The sequence below is a fragment of the Rhinolophus hipposideros genome (genome assembly GCF_964194185.1).
Source record: "Rhinolophus hipposideros genome assembly, chromosome: 16".
Lineage (NCBI taxonomy): Eukaryota > Metazoa > Chordata > Mammalia > Chiroptera > Rhinolophidae > Rhinolophus > Rhinolophus hipposideros.
This window is the reverse complement of record NC_138062.1, coordinates 55,709,594-55,725,613: the sequence shown is the minus strand read 5'-3', so window position 1 is coordinate 55,725,613 and position 16,020 is coordinate 55,709,594.

Genomic DNA, 16,020 nt, shown 5'->3' with positions numbered 1-16,020 from the left:
GGCCGCTCGCGCTCGCGACGCTGCGTCGGCCCCGCCCCGGGGCGGAGCGCAGGTGCACCCCGCCCCCGGCCCCGCGCCCGCGCCTCGCCTCGGCCCTCGCTGCAGGGCGGGGCGGGAGGCTGCGGGGCCGCGTGTGTGTGTCTGTGCGTGTGCGTGTGCGTGTGCGTGTGCGCGCACTGGAGAGGGTGAGGGACCCCTGTCTGTGCACGTGTGTGCTGGTCCAAGCCCGTGTCCTTAGATGTGAGCAGCTATGCCGGCCTGTCTTCCGGGCCAGAAGGCAGCTGCGCGTGGATACACCTGTTTCTGATTGTGTATCGTGAGCGTACAAAGAATGTGTGCGTTGGTATCTGTGTGTGCGTTCCTGAATGTATCTGAGTGGTGAATGAGTGAATGAGTGTATTTGAGGGTGTCTGCCCATGCGTATCTAGGTGTGAGTGTAACAGCGCGCGTGTGTGCGTGTCCGTGTTTTTCATGTGTGTTGTGTGTACAAGGATCTGTCTTGTGTGGGTGTCTGTGTCCTGAGGATACAGGAGTGCTTACTGTGTATGCACCTAGGTTTCGTCAGTGGCTTTTGAGTGTATTTGTGACACCTATCGGCACTTGTGTTTTGTACAAGGGTGTGACCACTGTTGATGAAGGACTATGGGAGAGAAACTGAGCGTGTTTGTGCAGGAGCGCGACTGCTTGTATCTATGCGTGTGGTGGAATGGCTGTTACTGGGTATAATTGCAAATGTCTGCATGTGTATTTGTGGTATCAGCAGAATTTGTTGGGGGGCTCCGATTGCGGGTAGGTGAGCATGTATTGGTGTCCAAGTGCATTTGTGTATGAGTATTTGAGTATGGTTGTGTGCACATGTGTATGTATGGGGGAACAGTTTCGGATGTATTTTTGTGCACGTATGTGTGTTTACACATGAGAGTATTTGTAGATGACTGCGTTTGAGTGTATGGCGTCAGCCTAGTGTGACAGGGAGTGAAAACAGTGGAAGTGGGTATAACTATAAGAATGTCCTGCGAGTGTGAGTATGCATATTTGTGTGAGGAAATGGGTTTGTGTGTGGTAGGAGTTTGACTGTGTATGTTAGTGTGGAGGGGTGTTTGTGAATATACTTGTGTGCATGAGTGCAGATAGTTGTGTACGTGAGTGCAAGTGGGTGGGTGTTACCTGGGAATATTTGTAAATGTCTGAGTACCTCTTTGTGGATATTTGTTTAATATTTACTTTTCCTTTGTGTTTTTTGTCAAAAGCTTGACTGTGTACCTCTTAGTTGTGTGTGATTATGAATGCACAAGTGTTCATGTGTTAGGTCTCTGAGGGCCGGTATGTGTAGACATGTATCTACAGGTGTCATTGTGTGTGTATAAGTGTGCAAGGAGTGGCCGGTTAGCTCAGTTGGTTACAGCGTGGTTCTGATAACACCAAAGTTGCGGGTTCGATCCCCACATGGGCCACTGTGAGCCGCGCCCTCCTTAAAAAAAAAAGTGTGTGTACGTGATCTGTTTATGAGTGTCGACATGTATCACCGTCTGAGTGTATTTGTGTGTGTGAAACTTGCACTGACATCTGTGTGAATTTGCAAATATTTGTGAGGGTCTGGGTGAGCATGAGTGCAACAAGGTGTGTTACCTGTTTTCTGAATGTGAAATGAGTATCTGAACATATCTCTATATGTGAGTGCATTTATGGGTGTCTGGGTGTGCCTGTTTATGAATATATAACTGTGGTTGTGTGTGTAGGTGTGTGTGTGGAATTGTTTCGAATGGCTTTGTGTGTATTTGCATGCATCTAGATCATTTCTGCGTCATGTATAAGTGACACTGGGTGGGTGTGAATTCCGTGTAAGGAGATGTAAAGTGTGAGTTCTTGCACTCACAACTACGGAGGGGTTTCAACCAACACACACAGAACAATCAGTGTTTTCGTGGCTATATAAAATATAGCACTATGGTAATGTATTTCCTGAGACCCCCACCTCCCCCCACCCCAGATGGGGGTCCCTGAGCCCACCCTTTGTAGAACTTCCTGGGTCCCTTTAACATACACAGGTGTGCTTGAGACTGGGTCTCTCGGTCCAGAGAATGTGACTGGGCAGGGGGTGGGTGTGCCCAAGGGAGGGGAGCTGGGGCGTGGGCCCTCCTGTCTGGATGTGCCTGTGCAGGAGTGGGTGTGGGTGCACAAAGGCGCCAGTGTGTATGTGTTTGAACACACGTGTGGATGTGTGTGATGCACGTGCCCTGGCTTCGTCCCAGTCCCCATCCCCCTGAAGGACCTGGACAAAGCCTTTCCCCACTGAGCCTCAGTTTCCCCCATCTGTGACACTGGGGGGGATTCGGGGCTCCTGCCATGGGGCGGCACCCTGGCATGGATGGCGTGCTGTCATGCCCTGCCCCTCCTGTGAGCGTGGCATGTCCGGCCAGCTCACACAAGTGTTTGCTTTTCCTGGGAAGGTTCTCATGACCTCTGTGGACCAAAAGGACAAACACAAGTGAAGGCATTGCCTGCCGCTCGCTAGCTGGCGTATACCCCCCGGGGGGGTTCACCAGTGAACACGCAGGCAAAGGTTTCCAGCCTCAGGAGGAGGCCCACATGCCCTCATCAGTCCAGGGCCCTGAGGGCCTGAGGGCATCCGCAGCAGGAGCTGGGCCAGTACCCTCCCCGCGGGTGCCTGGGGCCTCCTAGTGCCCAGCCCCCACACCGGGCCAACTGGAACGCCTGGCTGGGCCAGACTGCCCCACCCACACTGAGGCTGGAATCAGGTCCCACCTGCCCCTGGGGGCCTGTTCCTTGGGCCCAGGCAGCTGCAGACATACTGGCTCCTCTGTGTGCACAGGCCGCCCCCTCCTTGCTGCCCCCTTCAGGCCCACCCCAAGTCCCTGCCTCCCGCCCCTTCCCTACCTGGGGATTCCTTCAGCTCTCATGCCTCCCAACTTTTTAGGCCCTACTGATTTAGCTGGGGGTGGGGATAACTTACACAGTTTGTAGGTCAAGGCTTCAAGACTAGATTTGGGGGAGTGTATGAACCCCCCAAAAATCATCTGCATGGGGCGGCCGGATGACTCAGTGGGTTAGAGCGGCAACTCTCAACAATAAGGTTGCTGGTTCAATTCCTGCATGGGATGGTGGGCTGTGCCCCCTGCAGCTAAAGATTGAAAACAGCGAGCTGAGCTGTGCCCTCCACAACTAGATTGAAGGACACGACTTGGAGATGATGGGCCCTGGAGAAACACACTGTTCCCCAATATTCCCTGGTAAAAAATTTTTTAAAAAATATCATCTGCACAATTCTGCGGTGTGTGTGTGCATTTTTGGAATCATATTAACAGGTAACAATTTTGGGGAGTATTATATGCCCAACACAATCTCACTTAATCCTTACAACAACCCTAGTATAATGAGTATTATACCCATTTTACAGATGGGAAAATTGAAGCCAAGAGCCCCAACGTCACACGGCAAGAGAATGGAAGGCAGCTTTGAGCCAAGATCACCAGGATCAAGGGTCCACCACTGAACCACTACCCTTTCCTTCCATTCTGAACATGACATCCATGACCCTCAGATGGGGTTGGATGAGGCCTGTAGTTGTCGGGATCTCAAAGCAGAGGAGGTCGGGGTCCCCTCTCTGAAACTCCAGCCCACAGCGAGCCGTAGTGATGGGATTTTGGTATGACCTCTGTTTTTGCCCCCCCATCTCCCCCCCACACAGTGTCCCATGGTGGCCCCTCTGAAGTTTGGCCAAGGAAGAAGATTATTATCAGACCCCCAGGGACCTCTGGGAGACATTCCCGAAATATTTCAAAATAATTAAACAAATAGTATTGTGCATGCCGATGGCTGTCCCTGTCCTCATGCATTTAGAAGCAATGAACAAATACACCAAAAGAGATCATTTCAGCAAGGGACAAAGTATTGGGAAATAATAAAATAAAGCAAGAGTGCTAGAGACAGCTGGAGTGGTGGCCGCTTTGTTTTGGGAGGGGAGGTTTTTGGGGGGAGGAAGGGATGGGGCAGAGACAGGAATGATGAAAAGGAGCAGTAGAAGGAAAAGCATTCCAGGCAAAGGGAACTGCAAGAGCAAAGGTCCTGGGGCAGGCATGAGCTTGGTGGGCTCAGGAAAGGTCACTATAGCTGGAGTATAGTGAGGTTCATGGAAGAAGATGCTGGGAGCTTTCAGAGTGTTTCTCCAGTTCTCTCCAGTGAATGGGGCAACTTTCTTTTCTTTTTTAATCTATTAAATGCAATAAACATGAATTTCTAGGAACATAAAACTGAACAAGGGCCGGCCCGGTGGCGCAGGTGGTTAGAGCTCCATGCTCCTAACTCCGAAGGCTGCGGGTTCGATTCCCACATGGGCCAGTGGGCTCTCAACAAAAAAAAAAAAAAAAAAAAAACTGAACAAGACATTCACAGTGACAGAAAGTAAGGAACAACTGACCATAATGGGGGCATGTCAGAGGTCCATGGGAGCCAACTGAAAGGGCTCCCAATGGCCAAAGCTGGAGCAACTGGAGCAACAAAATTAATACAGTATTGGATTCTAACCCCAAGAACAAAATACATATCCATGAGTCTAGACTGATATAAATAAACAAACAAATTATGTTAACAAATTAAGGGCAAGAGACAAACCTGATGTACAGAAGAATTCCAAATATTTTATGTAAATGCTCCACCCTCAAAGAGGGGTGGAACTGAACTGTGTTTAGTAATTCCTCCCAAAAGGTACAATTTGGAAAAGGGGGGAAAAAGAGTTTTCATTGGAGAAACCCGAAAAACATGCTAAGTCACCTGGCGAGATGATCAAGGTCAACATCAACCGTCAAAATTAGACTGATAGTATATACTCTTGATATGACGTGATGAAACAGCCACTGTGATCTTCCTCTCCCCAAACCCACAACCCTAATCTAATCATGAGGGAAAATCAGAAAAATTCCAATAAGGAGGTATCCTTCAGAGTACCTGACCAATACGCCTCAGAGCTGTCAAGGTCATCAAAGACGAGGAAAGCTCAAGACACTGCCCCAGCCAAGAGGAGCCTAGGCAGACATGACAACTAAATATCATGTGGGATCCTGGATCTGGTAAAAAAGACATTAGGAGGAATCTGAATAAAGCATGTGTGGGTTACTTAATACTAATGTATCAATATTGATTCATTAATTGTAACAAATGTTCCATACTAGCTTAAGATGTTACAAATAGGGGAAATTGTGTGTGTGTTGGGGGGGGGGAAAGAGTATATAGAAACTATCTACTATCCACTCAATTTCTCTGTAAATTTAAAACTGTTCTAAAAAAGTTTATTCATAAAAAAAGAATGCGAAACATGAGACCGACAGTCATCAAATTGCTGTCAAGACACTATCGTTTCTAAACACTTATTACTTTCTGCACGCTCTCATTGGATGGGTAATCAGTGGGTCGGGGCCAGCACGCGTCTGTGGTTCTAATGGGGTTCTCACCCTCAGCTCTATTGATGTTAGGGAATAGATCACATCAAGCGTCTTTGTTTTGGGGGCGCCCTGTGCATTATAGGGTGTTGAGCGGCAGCTCTGACTTCCACCCGCTAAATACCAGTAGCCCCACTTCAATTGTGACAACCACAAATGTCTCCAGACCTCAGCACCCATCTCCTGGCAGACTGAATCACTCTCCAGCTGAAAACCATGAAGGCAGGCAGGTGACAAAGTAAAACCTGAAAACTTGGCCCAGAAGGAAACCTGAGCTTCAGGCCTGTCCTGAGGGGCCTAGGATTCCCAAGACAATCCTGCTGGTGCAGGTGGACCGTGGAAGTTTTGCTCAGGAGGCTAAGCCTGGGGCCTGGCTTTGGGGATAGAGAGGAAGTAAGCACGCAGAATGCGTTTGGGAGAGAGAACTGACAGGACTTGCTGATTGATGGGGGCGGGAGGTCCTTGAGGACAAGAAGGGAGGAGGTTTGGGAAGATGCCCAGATCTGAACCTTTCGCAACTGGGTAGGTGGTGGTGTCATGTGCTGAGATGGGGACATGAGATGAGGGGCCAGGTAGGGTGAGGGAGGGGAGGATGATGAGTTTCGTCTCGGACAGGTTGAGTTTCAGGTCCCGGAAGGTCCTGGAGAGCAGAAGTTCATAATCTTTCACACATCACACTGAGTGTCGCCCCGTGTGCCTCTGTGAACGTACAATGTCCTCAAAGGGGCAACTTGGCCCTTTCCTCTCTCATACACACAAACACAATTGGACTTGGAAGCCAGCAAGATGTCCTTCAGTAAGTGAATGGAAACATAAACTGTGGGACGCCCAGGCAATGGAATATAATTCAGTGCAAAAAAAAAAAAAAAAAAAGAAAAGCACTATCAAGCCATGAAAAGACGTGCAGGAAACTTCAATGGGTATCACTGAGGGAAAGAAGTCAGTTTGAAAAGGCTACCTACTGTATGATTCCAGCTCTCTGACATTCTGGAAAAGGCAAAACTATAGAGACGGTGAAAGGATCAGTTGCTGCCAGGGGCTGGGGGTGGGGTGGGGGAGGGATGAATAGGTGGGGCACAGGGGACTTTTAGGGCCATGAAAATACCCTGTGTGATACTGGAATGATTAATACCTATCAAGACCCATTTGTCCACACCCACAGAATGTACACCACCAGGATGAACCGTAATGTAAACTCTGGACGCCGGGGGACGGTGACATATCAATGCAGGGTCTTCAGTTGTAACCAATGTCCCATCTGGTGCAGGGCGTTGATAAAGGGGGGGGCTGTGCCCGTGTGAGGGCAGAAGGGAGACGGGAAACCCCTGTCTTTTTCTGCTCATTTTGGCTGGAACCTAAACCTGCTCTAAAACAATAGTTTATTATAAACACCCACATACCTATGTGTGTACTTCCTGTTGGTGTAGGTCAAGGGCGAGATTACCTCAGCTGTGCTTCTGTCCTTCGCGTGTCCTTGATGGGAAGAAATTTTCTGTCCACTTCATCCTTTCTTCCTCCCCCTCCCTCTGGTAGGAGTTGGTCTTTGGGCAGACAGAAGTGAAGCAGTGACTTCTCCCCAGACCAAGGTGATTGGAGGGGAAAGAGGGTGGGAGAAGAAGTGCAGAGAGAAGGGGGCTCTGGCCACTCTTCGGGTGTTGGTGAAGCCGCTGGGGACCCAACTGAGATGAAGGTTCCCGTATCATCCTCTGAACTTGTTTCTGTCCTTGCTGGCCCTTGCCAACCCTGAGAGCTCCGTGAAGGAATCCCCGGGGAAAAGCAAATCACATACAAACATTGGGGTCTCATGATGTCCCAGCCAGCCATGACCTCGTGGCTCTGGAGTCCCTGGGTTGTGAAGGTCTGGACCTCAAACCTCATGATCAGGCCTGGGGATAGCTTGTGGGAGTCAGAAAAGTGGAAGCCTGGTGGAAAATGGCCCACGAGCCAAGAACAGAGACCTGGAGAGGAAAAACGAGGAGGAGGGCTTCTGGAAGGCAGGAGGGTCCGTAAGATAAGGAGCAAGCACTCAGACTTGATACAGGGACATAGTGTTCAATAGTGACGTTGGGGGAAGCAGTCTCAAGAGTGTTTGCGGAGGCACAAGGAAGGGAGTCAGATTAAAAAGTTAGTGAGGGGCTGGCCCAGTGGCTCAGGGCTCAGGTGTTGGAGCGCCGTGCTCAGTGCTGTGCTCCTAATTCCGAGGTCGCCAGTTCGATTCCCACATGGGCCAGTGAGCTGTGCCCTACACAGCTAAGATTGTGAACAATGGCTCTCCCCGGAGCTGGGCTGCCGCGGGCTTCTTTGCTGCGTTGGGAAGCCATGAGTGGCCGGCAGCCATCGTGAGCGGCCAGCAGCAGGCGAGAGCCACTGTGAGCGGCCAACCGACTGCCTCAGCCGGGGGGAGGGGGGACTGCCTCAGCTGGGGGGGGGGGACGTAAGTGAGATGAAAGGGAATAGACATGTTGCCTAAAATCTCCCCTCTGAAACTTCTATGCCTCTCTAGCCACCCTCCATGGTTTTCTTCTGCTTCTCTCCATAGCTGTTCTCTCCCTCCCCCAATCCTACCCTTCCACCTACTGGGGTCTTCCCTTTGTGTTCCTTTTCTACTTCCTATCTTTCCTTAAACCTCAATCCCTGCTGGAGAATTGCAGAATATTAGAGATGAAGGGAACTGTAAACATTGGCTAGTCCGAACCGTCACCCAGAGCTCAAACGAGCCCCCTCGTCCAGCCCATCCTTGATTCTTTCCACAAGAGAGCTCATTGCTGAGAGAAACAGCCCTTTCTAGCTCTGCTGGCCACAGTTATTCCTTTAGCAGAATCACCCATACAGTAGGTGCTCAATTCATGTTTGTGGAATTTGTTTCACTGCCTCCCTCCCGCCCCATTTATCAACTTTTCTATTAAATTATGTATGAGTAGGCCTGACCTAAAGATAATTGTCAGGGTGTAGCAATGTAGGCTTTTATTTAGAATGCATTAATTAATACAGCATCTACTAAGCTGAGGAGCTGGGGATACAACCTGAACAAAGACAGACAGTCCCCATCCTCATGGAGCTTCTGTTCTAGTGGGAACACAAATATTGAACCGCTAAAGACACAATTATTTAATTACAGTTGTGGTCAGTACACTAGGAGGAAGGTGTGTAGGGTAAAATTCAGGCAGGGAAACCATACAACAAGGTGGTGTTATGTATGTTCAATACTCTTGTTACACCTACATAAATAAAACTGGTCACACAAAATCACTAAGCAGCTAATGTGAACAATTCTGTTCCTTAGGGGCAGAAACTTACCACTAAGAGGGACTGTGTGTGGTAAAATGTTGAAGTAATGGCTTCCAATTTGTTCACATCTGCCTGTCTCCACCCTTTCAGGGGTCACCTCCCACACTGATTCAGAGCTTAGGCATGTGACTTGTTTGTGTCAACAGGGTAATAGGAAATGTGACAGAAACAGAAGCTTGAAAAGCATTTACACACTGGAATAAAACAGGTGAGATCACTATAGGCCGTTCAGACACTAAGAGGATAATGAGGGAATTTTATGAATATGTACATTGCTAAATTTGACAGTTTACATGGCATGCACAAATTCCTTGAAATGAAAACTACCAAATTTTACTTAAGAACAAATAGATAACCCAAAGAGTTCTACGTCTATTTTAAAACGGAATTTGTGACTAAAAATCTCCCCATAAAGAAATTCCATGCCCAGATGACTTCACTGGTGAATCCTAAAAAAATGGAGGAATGAAATAATACGAATTCTACACAAATGCTTTCACAAAAATAGGAGAAGAGGGCATACTTCCCAATTCATTCTATGAGGGTAGCATTATCCTGATACCATAACCAGAGAAGGACATTACACACAAATAAAACCACAAACCCATATCTTTCATGAACACAGATACAAAAATCCTTAACAAAATATTAGCACATAGAGTCCAGCAATATGTAAAAAGAAAAACACATCATGATGAGGTGGGTTTTATCCCAGGAATGCAAGGTTGGTTCGGCATTTGAAAATCAATCAATCTAATTTGTCATATCACGAAATTAGAAAAGAAAAATCAGTTGAGAATCATCATTTCAATAGAAAAATCATTTGACAAAAACTATCACTCAGTCATGATATGGAAAAAAACCTTTCAGCAAACTAGGAATAAAATGGAATTTTCTCTACCAAATAAAAAGTTATCTATGAAAAACTTACAGCTAACATTATACTTCCTAGCAAAAGATTGCAAAAGGTAAATACCTTTACGTTGAGATTGGGAATAAGATGAGGATGATTATTTTAACTGCTTCTATTCAACATTGTATTGGAGGTCCTAGCCAGTGCAATAAGCAAAGAAATAAAGGGGCAGCCTGATGGCTCAATTGGTTAGAGCACAAGCTCTTAACAATAGGGTTGCCAGTTCGATTCCCACGTGGGCCAGGGAGTTGTGCCCTCCACAACTAGACTGAGGACAGCGAGCTGCTGGTGGGTCAGCTGGTTAGCTCAGTTGGTTAGAGCATGAGCTCTTAACAAGGTTGCTGGTTCAATTCCCACATGGGATGGTGGGCTGCACCCCCTGCAACTAAGATTGAAAACGGTGACTGGACTTGGAGCTGAGCTGTGACCTCCACAACTAGATTGAAGGACAATGATGGGTCCTGGAGAAACACACTGTTCCCCAATATCCCCCAATAAAAAAATTTTTTAAAGAAAAGAAATAGAAAGCACACAATTGGAAAAATATTAAACATGATAACCTACATAAATAAAAAGAAAGAAAATAAGTAAGATGTAATCATCTACTATAAAAAATGTACAAGAAGACTCCTAGACTTAATGTGAAATTTAGCAAAGTTGTAGGACCCAAGGTTGATACATAAAAATGAATTGTATCTTTACATATAAACAACAGACAATTGGAAATTTAACAATATCAATACCATTTTCAATAGTGTCAAAACCACAAAATACTTAGAGATAAATTTTTTAAAATGTGCAAGACCTCTACATATGAAACTAGAAAACACTGTTGAGAGAAATCAAAGAAGGCCAAAATAAACATAGAGACACACAATGTTCATGGATTAGAAGGATTTAATATTGTTTAATATGTCGGCTCCCTAAAAATGATCCATAGATTAAGGGCAATCCCAATCAAAATTCCAGTAGGTTTCATTTTTAGAGATTGATGAGCTGATTCTAAAAGTTATACAGAAATACAAAGGACCTAGAATAGTTTGGAAAAATAGGAATGAAGTTAGAGGACTTAAACTACCTGACCTCAAAACATAGTATAAAGTTTGAGTAAGCAAAACAATATTATATTGGTATAAGGACAGATATACATCAACGGAATAGAGTCCGTAAATATAGACCCACGCATATATAATCAGTTGATATTTTTGTGTTCTTGGAGCATACTGATTCATGACCAGTTGATCTGGATAAAGGTGTCAAAGTAACTCAATGAGAAAAGGATAGTCTTTTTGACAAATAGGAAGGAAACAATTATGTATCTATATGCAAAAAAATTATGTATCGACTCTTACCTTACATCATATATAAAAAATAACTCAAAATAGATAATAGACCTAAACCTACAAGTAAAAACTATAAAATGTCTAAATAAAAACATAAAAGAAAATGTCCATGCCATACGTTTAGACCAATATTTCTTAGGTAAGACACAAAAAACCAAATCATTCAAAAAGGACAAAGTGAGCTTAATCAAAATGCAAAACTTTTGGTCTTTTCATGGTACTGTTAGAAAAATGAAAATACAAGACGCAGACTGGGAGAAAATAGTCTCAAAAATATTCTCTGATAAAAGACTTTTATCCAGAATATATTAAAAACTCTTACAAATTAATAATGACAACAACCCATTTCTCCTCATGGGTAAAAGATTTAAACAAGCTTTGTACCAAAGAAGTTACATGAATGGCAAATGAGTATATGAAAATATATGTTCAGCATCATTAGTCAGCAGAGGAATTCAAATTAAATGTACAATCAGATACCACTACATGCCCATTAGAGTGGCCAAAAAAAACCAACAAAAAGATAAAATATGACAATACCAAAAGTTGGCAAGTATATGAAACAATTACTCATGTATTGCTGTTGGGAATGTGGAATGGTTTGGCCACTTTGGAAAACAGTTTGACAGCTTATAAAGTTAAACATATACTTATCATACGACGCAGCAAGTTCACTTTCAAACAGGAACGTAAGGGAAGGGACTTTTTTTTTTCTTATCACTGTGGCCACAGATTACAACAAGAGGCTTGCACATAGGTGGTTTGTTGAATGAATTCATTCATTTGTTGAATGAATAAAGAAAGCCTGTTTAACTTTTTTAAAAAAAAAGATTTTATTGGGGAAGGGCAACAGGACTTTATTGGGGAACAGTGTGTACTTCCAGGACTTTTTTCCAAGTCAAGTTGTTGTCCTTTCAGTCTTAGTTGTGGAGTGCGCAGCTCAGCTCCAGGTCCAGTTGCCATTGCTAGTTGCAGGGGGCGGAGCCCACCAACCCTTGCAGGAGTCCAGGAATCGAACTGGCAACCTTGTGGTTGAGAGCCCACTGGCCCATGTGGGAATCCAACCGGCAGCCTTCAGAGTTAGGAGCACGGAGCTCTAACCACCTGAGCCACCAGGCCGGCCCAAGCCTGTTTAACTCTTTAATTAAGCTCCAGTATTATACACTTACTGGTCCACAGGCCCTCTTTACCTAACTCCTAGAAAAAAACTTAGGGATTTCAGTTTGGGAAATGATGGTCTAAGTCTATTCAGTGATACAATCCAAAATTGGTCACAGAGATGTGGGGCCTCTGTCAGAATCCATGAGAGGTGAGAGAGGACCCCTGGATAGTAGAGACCACCTTCAAATGGCCCACCTCACCTGCCATCCTTGTCTATACACATTAAAGAGGGTCAGTCAATTTATCACTCTTTCCTGATAAAAAAAACTCTTAAATGAAAGCCAACATTATGCTCAAGGTGAATTCCCACAAAAATTAAAAAGAAATGAGAATGGTCAATATCATCTGTAGTGTTCAGCTTTGTTTCTAGAAGTGCGAGCCAATGCAATAAGGCAGCAATCAGAAGTGACATGCAATTATTGGGAAACAGAGATGATTTATCATTAACATGATTGTCTACTTAGAAAACCAACTGCAGATTATTAGAACTAGTAAGTGTGGCCAGTTACAAAATAAAAATAGAACATTCAATAGGTTTTCTAAATGTCAGAGATGAATTATTTTGTATTGGCGAATTCACAATAATAACAAAATTTAAGATAAAACTAACAAGAAGAGAGCAGGAGAAAATATTATGAGAAAAATAAAAGAAGGTTTCAGTTAAATGGAGACTAAAACTATTACTGAATGGGTGACTTCATATTATAAGGTTACTGATATTCTCTGAATTCATTTACAGGTTTAAAATATTTTGGGAGGAAGCTATTTGGGGAAGGTCCTGAAAGACTGACCTAGACTATATCTGGAAGAAAAAAACAGGCAAGGATACCACAATAACGTTTTTTGGGGGGAAAATGAAACTACCTACCATTAAAATGACAATAATATAAATAGTGTGGTACTATTACACGAATAAATAAACATTAATAGAAAAGAACAGATTCTAGTTTTAATCTAGCTATATCTCATTCTTCTTACCTATAAAATGTAGCATAATACATTTTAATAACATTTAATAATAATTCGTAATAAAGATGGCATTTCAAATTTGTGGGGAAAGGATAGAATATTCAATAAATGTGGCTTGAACAACTGTTTGACCATTCAGGAAAAGAATTAATTCAAACCCTACTACACGTCACGTCAAAAAAAAAAATTCAGTATCGATAAAAGAACTAAAAGTAAAAAATGAAGCCATAAAATAGGTCAGTATAAAAATGTTTGCCACATAAATTACAATGAGTTAATAACTGAAACAGAGACAGGTAAACTATGGCTCATGGACCAAAAATGGCCCACCACTTGTTTTTTGTGTGGCCTGCAAGCTAAGAATGAGTTTGACATTTTTACATGATTTTTAAAAATCAAAAGAGGCTATTATTTGACAGTACCTGAAAATTATATGACATTCAAATTGCACACATAAAGTTCTGTGGGAGCACAGCCATACTCACTGATTTACAAATTGTCTGGCTGCCTTCGAGTTACAATGGCAGAGTTGAGTGGTCGTGACACAAACTGTGTGGTCCACAAAGCCAAAACTATTTACTAACTGACGCTTTTCAGAAAAAGGTGAGAATACATTAATGTCAGAGAGGTCAGGAGCTCAGAGCCTCAAGGCATTCTGCCAAGAGGTTGAACTCTAGGCTTCTTATTTAAAAATTCAGGCTATTGACTGTGCCTCAGTTTACCTATAAAGAGCAAATTAAGTTTGTTGTAGGGAATAAATGAAAAAGTAAGTGTGAAGCACTTAGAATGAAGCCTGGCATATGATACCCCTGTATGGATGGGAGCTAGTCTGTTTTCAATTGCATCAGCAGATATTTTAGAGATGTGATCCTGGCTGGTGTTTTCAAGTGTTCTATGAAGCGAGACTTTGGGTGTGTGTACCCCTTTTTCCAGGGCAACTTGGCAAAATGTATCAAGAATGATAACAAAACCACTTGTTTTTGATCCAGCATTTCCATGTCTGAGATTTTTTTCTAAGAACATAAGCAGAGGAACAACAAATGAGTTTTTCCATTGATTTCTTCAATAATGAATTGGGGGTAACATAACGAAATCATCAGAAAGGCCCACAAAGATTAACGTGCCAGGATATTCGTCCCAACTTCATTTCTAATGGTGAACAGTTGCAAATGACCTAAATACCCAGCAGAGAAGAACTGCCTAAAGAATCATGCAGCCGTGGGAGTGGGAGAGAGGGAGGAGTTATGCTTTAAATGAATATTTAACGAGAGTTTCTGGGGCTTTTAAAAATATCAATATAATGCAATCTCAATGTAAAAGGCTCACATAATAGAAAAGTGAAAATGCAAAAGTTCCCCTGAAACTCTCACCCTTCCACTTCCACCCAAGAGGGAACCGCTGTTGACTGTTTGGAACAGACTTCCAGGGCGTCTTATGCATGTACACACTTGTGTAGCATTCGTGTTCTTGAGCGGAACTGCGATCATACTGTACACTGTGTTCCCTGCCTTTTTGTCTCATGGAGCAACATAACTAGGGATTTATTTCCATGTCAGGAAATGCAGGTCTGTCTCACTTTGTTAATGGCTGCAGTGTTCCCAAAGCATGCCGTGCCCTAATTTGTCTCACTATGCCCCTATTGTCAAGGCCTTGAGACTGTTTTCCACGTTTGTTTTACGAGCAATGGCATCATTACAAGCCAGGCTGCGATGAGCACACATCTTTAGGTGCCTGTATTCATGGAATCAATTGTTGGATGTGGAATGGTCCTGTCAAAGGTGATGGGCTGTATTTAATTTTATTTGGAGAGGGGTGGGTGGGCGGGAATCCCGTGCGGGAATCCCTTCTTTTAATGACAGAGACAGCGCACCAAACTATAACAGAAGCCCATCAGGAGCTGCCATTGTACAAGCCAATGCCCAGAAGCCCTGAACTAGCATCAGACATTCACGGGAAGTCAGTTGTGCTTAAGGGAATATCCATGCAGCATTTCTGAGGACACTGAGCAGACAGGAGACAGCGATGAGTCACACACGTGCTGTGTAACTTGGACTCCTCTGCAGGTGTTCTCCCCTTCTCATTTGATGGTAGGGCCTGGGGAGGTTTGCAAATGACCAGGTGGAAGAGAGGCCTTGTGTAGCAGCTTCACAGAAGAGCCAATATGTAGACAGACGCGGCCCCGGTTCTCCACGGGTCACACCAATGAAACAGGGACATAAATATCTGTCCTCTGAACATTGACTCAGGGAGCAAGTATGATGGATGAATTCTAGGGTCTGTACACAACTTCCCAAAGGCATACTAGGAAATAGGTTTATCAACAAAAACTTTGCCATCCCAAAGCGTAAAAGTCAGTCTCCTAGTTTTTACTGCATGTATCTAGGTTTCAAATTAAAGGACAAGAAAAAAGGCAGCAACTCAAAAATTATTTGGAATATTGTGGCACTTCACCAATCTCTTTTGCTTATAATATAGGGCAGAGCAAATAAAAAAACATGATGTGCTTTAAATATTTGTTCAACCATAGTCAAATTCCCTTCCAAAAAAGCTTCAATAATTTACACTTCCCTCACTCAAGAGTGTGGCAATGTTTACCATTTATCCCATTCTTTGTTAAGACGATGTTCTCAATATTTTTAATGTTTGCCAAACTAAAGAATGAAAACTATAGGGTTAGGGAACAAAAAGAGAAAATAAGAAGAAAGAAAGAAAAGCACTTTTAAAAAGAAAAAAACTGGGCGGCCGGATGGCTCAGTTGGTTAGAGTGGGAGCTCTCAGCAACAGTATCGCCGGTTCGATTTCCACATGGGCCAGTGAGCTGCGCCCTCCACAACCAGATTGAAGACGATGAGCTGCGGGGCAGCTGGATGGCTCAGCTGGTTAGAGCGCG